This window comes from Psammomys obesus, unplaced genomic scaffold (assembly GCF_907164565.1).
Source record: "Psammomys obesus unplaced genomic scaffold, mPsaObe1.curated_primary_1811, whole genome shotgun sequence".
Lineage (NCBI taxonomy): Eukaryota > Metazoa > Chordata > Mammalia > Rodentia > Muridae > Psammomys > Psammomys obesus.
This window is the reverse complement of record NW_026585644.1, coordinates 47,026,089-47,033,904: the sequence shown is the minus strand read 5'-3', so window position 1 is coordinate 47,033,904 and position 7,816 is coordinate 47,026,089. Positions and strand designations below refer to the sequence as shown.

Sequence of the window (7,816 nt, the reverse complement as noted above, 5' to 3'; positions counted from 1 at the left end):
GTCATGGAAACCTTATCACATCCCTGGCATTGTGTCATGGTGACCGTATCTCATTCGGGTAACCTTAGTGTCATGACTTTATGTATGTTGACATATTAGTGGGGCAAAACCCCTAAAACTGTATGTAAGGTAAGGCCTAGTGAGCTCACAGCTAGGCATTCACATATCAACCTACTGAGCCTGCGTTAGCACAGTTAGAGCTTTGGTGTCCTGTTTCCCACCACACGGCACACGGACCCAGTGAGCTCTCGCCTCTCATCCAAGAAGAGTCTTGCTGCCACAGACAGAGACCATTACTGAAAGCCACAGCCAGTCAAAATGCAGAACAATTGGCTATGGGGTGCTAACCCCAGCGGGTACCTCTACAGCACAACCCCTCCCTCTAAGACTCAGGGACGTTCAGGGAGAACAGGGCAGAGAATCCAGATGTCTGTCCTGAGGTTGTGTTGTCTATATAGGAAAGGGAAGCTGTATTCACGAAATCTCAACAATATGGTTACCCAGCAAAGGCCTGAACAATGGCACCACCAGCTGAGATGTCAACATGGATGGGGGCAATCTCATGGAGCCCCACCCCTAGGTGAAGAGTGCAGGTAATTAATGACTGCAGAATAAGGCAGAGACAAGTCTTCCCCAGTGATAAGCCATCTAACATTGTCCATTATACCAAGAGGTGAGCCCTAAACACACATGAGCAACACAACATGGACTCAGCCAGTTGTACTTATGCATTTATATAAAATATATACAAATTTGTATGAATGTGTACAAATTTGTATAAAGATGTATACATGCTGTGCTGGGTATTTGTCAACTCTACACAGGCTAGAGTTCTGTGAAAGGAGGGAGCCTTTTAAGGAAGATTTGGCTGCAGGGCATTTTCTTAATTAGCGATGTGGGAAGGTCTGGCCCATTGTGGTTGATGTCATCCCTGGGCTGAGGGTTCCTGGGTTCTATAAGAAAGCAAAATGAGCAAGCCAGTAAGCAGCACCCCTCCGTGGCCTCTGCCTCAGCTCCTGCCTCCAGGTTCCTGCCCTGTTTGAATTCCCATCCTGACTTCCTACCAAATAAACCCTTTTCTCCCTACGTTGCTTTTGGGCATGGTGTTTCATCCCAGTAATGATAACCTTGACTAGGACACAGATAACAATAATAAAGGGAAAAAAGAAAGAAAGGAGGTGGGGACAGAGCTGGGAGGAATGGGGTAGGTTGAATATGATCAAAATACATCGTACGAAATTCTTCAATTACTAAAAATATTCCATTAAAAATAGAGCAAGGAGAATTTTATCAGTCTTACAGAAGAAGGTAAGAATGAGGTTTGTTTGGACATGCCTTTCCCTTTTCTTCACTACTGTCTTTCTTCTAGGTGCTGGCCAGAGTGTGGGTTTTCTGGTACTCTGGCTTCCTTACTCTCTCTGAAGTCCCCTCCCCCATGCCCCCATTGCCCCTTTTGCCATGTGGTATCTGGTCACTGCACAGCTGACCTCCATGCCTAACTTCCATGGCATGGTCTTCTCTCTTCCTCTTCTTTCTCCTCCTCTTCTGGGCAGGTGTCAGAATTTTCAGCTCTCCTGCTTTCTCTTTTAAACTCTGGTAAAAACGATCCTTGAAGGGGAAATGGGGAAAGAGAGGCAAAAAGAAAAAGATGAAAGAAAAGAAAAAGATGAAATTCTGCAAATAGAGGGTGAAAGTGGCGGCTGAGCTTTGCCCCACCATCATGAAACCCTGAGTTCAAATCCTGTAACCCATAGTAAACAAACACAACCAGCCTGGGTGGTGCCAGCCAGCACCGGAAGGACACAGGTAACCTGCGGCTCACTGGCCACTCGTCCTACACTATGTTTGGGCAAACTCTAATAGAAGCAATGAGGGACCCTTCCCCAAAACAAGGTTAATGTCCCAGGCCTGACACTGGAGGGTGATCAGCTTTATTCCTCTGTTTATTTATTTACTTTTGTGGTTTTATTTATTATATGTATATATTTTTGAGATAGGGTCTCACTATGTAGCCCTGGTAGTTTTGAAACTTGCTAGGCAGACCAGGCTGTCCTCAAACTCACAGAGATCCACTTCTCTCTGCCTCCCAAGTTGGGAATTAAAGGTATGTGCCACCATGCCCCTGCTTGAAATTTTTTTTTTTTTAAGATTTCTCTCAGTTTATATGTATGAATGTTCTGCATACATGAATACGTGGAACTGTGTGTGTACCTGATATCCTCTGAGATCCAAAAAGGCATTGGCTCCCCTGGAGCTAGATTTATGGATGGTTGTGAGCCACCATGTTGGTGCTGAGAATTGAACCTGGGTCCTTGGCAAGAACATGAGCGCTCTTAATTAATGAGCCAGCTCTCCAGCAAAGTTGATCTCTTGCCCTCACACACAAGTGTGTACATGTATACATATACATGCACACACACACACACACACACACACACACACACCTGTAAACATAAAGAACACGGTGGGCCTGGGAGGTGGCTTTTATACACATTCATATGTATGCTGGAGAACCTGTATTTGGTCCCTGGAACAAGCAGAAGGAGAGACTGTGGAAACTTGTTCTCTCACGCCCTCATGCACCGTGACACATGTATGCTTGGAGCCACACATAGACCATATGAACACACAATAATAACTAATTTAAAGATAATTTGTAAATTTGTTTAAAGCAAGATGCAAGGCAAGCGATTTCTATCTCTCACTGTATCGATGATCGGTTAGTCCGTGCGAATGAAATCTCTTCCATAGAAGCGAGATTCTGGGAATAGAGTCCGGCTTGACTGTAGCATGGGGTGATTGGGTCCATAAACCTGCTGCCGTAGTTTCTCTGTATTTTACAAAATATTGGGAAACAATTATTGGTAAAAAGAAAATACATTCACTTAGTTTGGTAGCTGCCAGAGAGAGGCTCCTGCTTCTGTCTTTGACTCTCTGGTGGCATTTTCATGGTTTTAGAGAAAAGCTGACAGAAGCCAGGAGTTGGGCGTGTGTTACTCTAACTAGGACAGATTTTCAGGGCTGTGTCCATCTCTTCCTGTGAGGCTCATTCTCTCTCTGGCTGGCTTGTGGGACCAGGGCTGTTTAGACTCTCTCTTCCCCCAAGAGTAAGTATTAATTTTTTAGGATCCATGTATCAGGGTCCCTGTTTCAATATTCTGACAGCAAAAAGGAGGGACATAGTGTTTCTCACTAGAATGGCCCATCAGGGCTTAAGCAGAGGACCATGGTTACAGTAGACTGTTTGCCCAGCTGTGAGGAGGTCCCCAATGCTGAAAAATAGTAGAGACACCTACTGAATTAAAGAAAAAAAAAAGTCTCGCTAGTCACTGTTCATAAGAAACATCCTTGGGGGCAGGAATGTTTAAATATAAGATTAAAAATAAAGGAAAAGAAAATGGAACTCCAGGTCATGCCAGGGAAGAGAATTGTGTAACTGAGGTCAGATACTGGTACAACTCTTTCAGAATCTGAATCCTGTGGGCACAAAACTTTCACAAAAGCCACATAGACCCAAAGGAACCAAGTCTGCTGACGCGTCAGCCTGGACAGCCACCTCACATAGAAGCCATACTCTAAAAACCCATCCTTCTGAGTTCCCACAGCCTCAAGAACATCTGGAAGGCAAAGTCACCTCTACCTGCACCTTTAAGAATTCCCGTGAGACAAGAAGAAAGGATGCTGTCATTTCTTAAATGCGGAGGTGAGCACTGACTATCTGTAAGCCCGTAGGTCGTCGTGACCCTGATGTATGGCTTATTTTCCCTTTGGCACAGATGGCTTAACATGTACTCTGTGATTACGACCCCACACTGCTTTTCCTTTTCATCTGTCCCACCATTGGAGTCCTGGGGACTGTTTTTGCCACATTCTTAGGATATAATCATCAGAGCGTGTGTTTGTTTTACAGCCTGAAGAGTGTCACTTCTGAACTCACCAGATAAAATAGTGAGGTTGACTGTGCACTTCAGGACTGATGGCCCGGGAGGAACCTGCCCGATGGTCAGAGAAATGCTGTTCTTGAGTCTTCTAGGCTGCAGCAGGTCAGACCGAACTCCTTTGTGAAGAGAGATTTCAGTCAGTACCTACTCAGGGAATCCAGCTTTGCCCCAGCTTCATGCCCCCTAACAGCAGGAAGCAGTTATAATAGAAGATCGTTCAGCTCCCCAAAAAGGTTTCTGGGACTCCAGAGTGTCCAGAGCCAGCAGGAGAAAGGCCATGTTAGGCACATGACCTGAGAGGCTTACTTTATGCATCATAAATGCCTCTGTTCTTTGCAGGGCACTGACATCAAGCTTCTGAACAATTTCTCTGCTTGGGCTGCTTCCTTCCCTTGGAACTGCATCTTTCTTACTGTATTCCTTGACCCTGTTTGTTACTGTTCACGTGTGTCTGTCCAATTTCTTGTTCCAGATACAGGAACCCGGACATCCCAGTGGGTGCCCATGAAAACCCAGCATCCATAGGATCAGTACTCGTCAACAGCCAAGGCATAGAACCAGCCTAGTGTCTCATCAACACCCACGTGAGAGCATGTATGTCTACGCAGTAGAGTTTTATTTCCCTGTAAAGAATGAAATTATGGACTGGGTGGTGGCGGCAGACCCGTTAATCCCAGCACTCAAGAGGCAGATTGGGCAGAGGCCAGCCTGGTCTGCAAGGTGAGTTCCAGGACAGCCTGGAAAAAGGCGGGGGGTAGTGAACTTGTGTCATGTGCAGGGAAAAGATTGGCACTAGAAATCATGTGAACCAAAATAAACTAAACTCTTGAAGACAAATCTGCCTTCTCTCATTTGCGGTATCAGGCATAGGGGTGACATTAGGAAGCAGAGTGTATTTTTTTTTTTTTTTACACTCAATAAGAGACCATTCAGATATATAAAGCAAACCTCTTAGAATCTGACACCTCTATAATCATGGGCGATTTTAACATGTTCTGAAGAACTGGTAGGTGTTTGTTTTTTCCAAGTAGAAGACATGGCAAAAGTCAGCCTGCTGTACAACATTCACACAAAAGAATTTGAACCAGCCAGGGTTCAGCGTAGAAAACCAAAGCCACTCCAACGGAGTCCATTCATCACAGAAGAATACAGGGGCTGCTTTCAAAACCATCACCAAGCCAGGAAACACTGAGCATTCACAGAAATCTTTTTTTTTTTTTCTAAATCGCATCTAACAGCTTCTGGCAGGTGATATGTATTGTATGAGCCTTTATTAGATAAAAATGTGAATGCCTTAAGTCAAAAGCATTATGAGATTGAATGCTTCAGTCAGATCATCACAGCTGTAATCCAGGTGCCAGGAAGCCAGCGCTGCTAGAGATGGAGCAGTCTCCTCAGCCTGCTTGCTGGGCACACCACAGCAGGATGATGGTCTCTGGATCACTCCCACCTTTCCGCTCCTGTACATAAGACGTCTTAGTCATAGATAAGTCAAGCAAAGAACACTAGTCATCATGTCCCATGCTCTGGGAAATGTTGGGGTTTGCCTTTCAGCTCTTGTGGTTCAAAGGGGAGCAGTGACGCAGGGGGAGATGAATGCTAAGCACCAGTTGGGTTTGGTGGGAACCTAATAGCTGAGAACCAACCTGTGGTGGTCTGAATGAGGATGGCCCTTATAGGCTTAGATATTGGAATGCTTTGACACCAGGAAGTGGCCCAATTTGAAACAATTAGAAGGATTAGGGCTGTGGCCTTGCTGGAGTAGGTGTGGCCTTGTTGGAGGAAGTGTGTCACTCAAGGTGGACTTTGGGGTTTAAAAGCCCATGCCGGTCCTAGGCTTTCCCTCTCTGCTCGGTTACTGCTTCAGGATGTAGCTCTCTCTCAGTTACTGCTCCAGCACCATGGTGATAACGGACTAAAACTCTGAAACTGTAAGCCAGCCCCCAATGAAATGTGTTCTTTTATAAGAGCCGCTGTGATCACAGTGTCTCTTCACAGTGATAGAATGGTGACTAACATAGCCCAATGTGAAATGTGTAAGACTCTTATGAAGCAAACTTTAAAATACGGCTGAGGACCATCACAGGAGACCTGGGAAAATAGGAAAACATTCCATATTCTTGGATCAGAAGACTCAGCCTCTTGAAGAGGACAATCATCTAAGTTAATTCTTTTTTATATAGTGTCACATCTGTAGCCCAGGCTGGCCTTGAACTCATTCACGTAGCCCAGTCTTTCTGCCTCACTATTTCTAGTCCTGGAATTACAGGCACGAGCCACCATGCTGGGCTCCTAAGTCAATTTATGGCTAGAATGCATAAGCAATAAAAATATGAGCTCATGGGCCAGCAAGATGGCTCAACATCTTGTGATCGCCTTGCAAGCCTGAAGACCTGAATTCAGTCCCTGAAACCCACAGTGAAAGTAGAGAACTCGTTCCAAAGACTTGTCTTCTGACCTTCACGTGTGCACCGTGGCTTGTGCAGGCCTCTACTCACACACACATCACATGCAGACACAATAAAAGCCCTTAACGAAGAAGAATGGCTGGAGGAAAAAAAAAAAAGTAGATCAATAGAGGGAAACCAGGCTTACCAACCCTTAAATACTCAAACTCTCAGAAATGAAAACAATGAATACGGAAAATGTAGAGACACAAACTGATAAAGAGTAACGCCACAGGAAACACACATGCGCACTTTTGTTTGCTGGTAGTGTGGAGGTCAAACCCAGGCTCTCACATGTGCCCGCTAAAAGGACTGAAATCCGTGGGAAAGGACTGTGTATTGAGTTGTGTTGAGACAATCAGAACTCTCTCTGGGGGGAAAAATGGCTCTTCCACAAAGCATGTACCAGAAAAACTCCAAATGGTTAAAGGTTGTGGATAAATGTAAAGCAAGACCATAAAAGTCCTGAAAGGAAACACAGGAGACCTCATAACTGCAGTAAAAAGGCTTTTGCTAAGGCCCTCTACTACAAAGTTCTGCTTAACAAGGAAAGCAAGAGCAAAAACAAAAAAACCCACGTTGCTTAAAGTCAAATGGCAAGTGAAATACCAAAGTGAAAACGTCTGTGGGCTGGGGATGTAGCTCAGTTCGTAGGGAGTGGTTGCTGAGCATAAATGAAACTCTAAGTCCAGCCATAGCGGTGGTGCACGCCTATGATCCCATCACTTGGAAGGCAGAGGCAGGCGGATCTCTGAGTTCAAAGCCAGCCTGGTCTGCAGAATGAATTCCAGGACAGCCGGGGCTACACATAGAGAAACCCTGTCTCAAAATAAATAAACAAAACGAAAACAAGGGGGAGGAAAAGGGACCAGGAAGAGGAGGAAAAGAACGTCTAAGTCTAACCCTAGCACTGTACAGACTGAGTATGGTGTTGCGCGTCTGTGGTCCCAGGTGAGGGGCATCAGGAGGACCAGAAGTACAAGGTCATACTCAAATGGCTACATAGCAAGTTTGAGATGCCCTTGGTCTTCGTGAGACACTTACCTCAAAAACACTTTTATAGGGGTACAGAGATGGCTCAGTGGACGGTGTTAGCTGTACAAGCACGAAGACCGGAGTTCAAATCCCCAGGACCCATGGAAAACCAAGTGTGGTTGTGTGCATCTGTAAAGGAGACAAGCAGACCCCTGGGCCTTGCTAGTCAGCCAGTCCAGCAAAACAGCGAGGTCCAGGTTCAGTGAGGGACCCTGTCACAAGAAAAGAAGATGGAGAGGGATGAAGGAAGATACTCAGTGTCAACCTGTGACCTCTACACATGCTTCGCATGAGCAAGGAAACGCTTCTGTATACACAATGCACAGCAATGTTCAGGGTCATCCTCAGCTACATAGCTAGTCTGAGGCCAGTTTAGTTAGGCTACACAAGACC

General features: G+C 45.4%; 1 long non-coding RNA gene across 1 annotated transcript; it reads left to right on the top strand.

Annotated features, from left to right (window-relative positions):
- Window positions 1–3,623: 3,623 nt before the first annotated feature.
- Window positions 3,624–4,507, top strand: LOC129690075 (uncharacterized). Its single transcript, XR_008722232.1, has 3 exons — window positions 3,624–3,703; window positions 3,911–4,043; window positions 4,414–4,507. It is a non-coding gene; the product is annotated as an uncharacterized LOC129690075 (long non-coding RNA).
- Window positions 4,508–7,816: the final 3,309 nt, after the last annotated feature.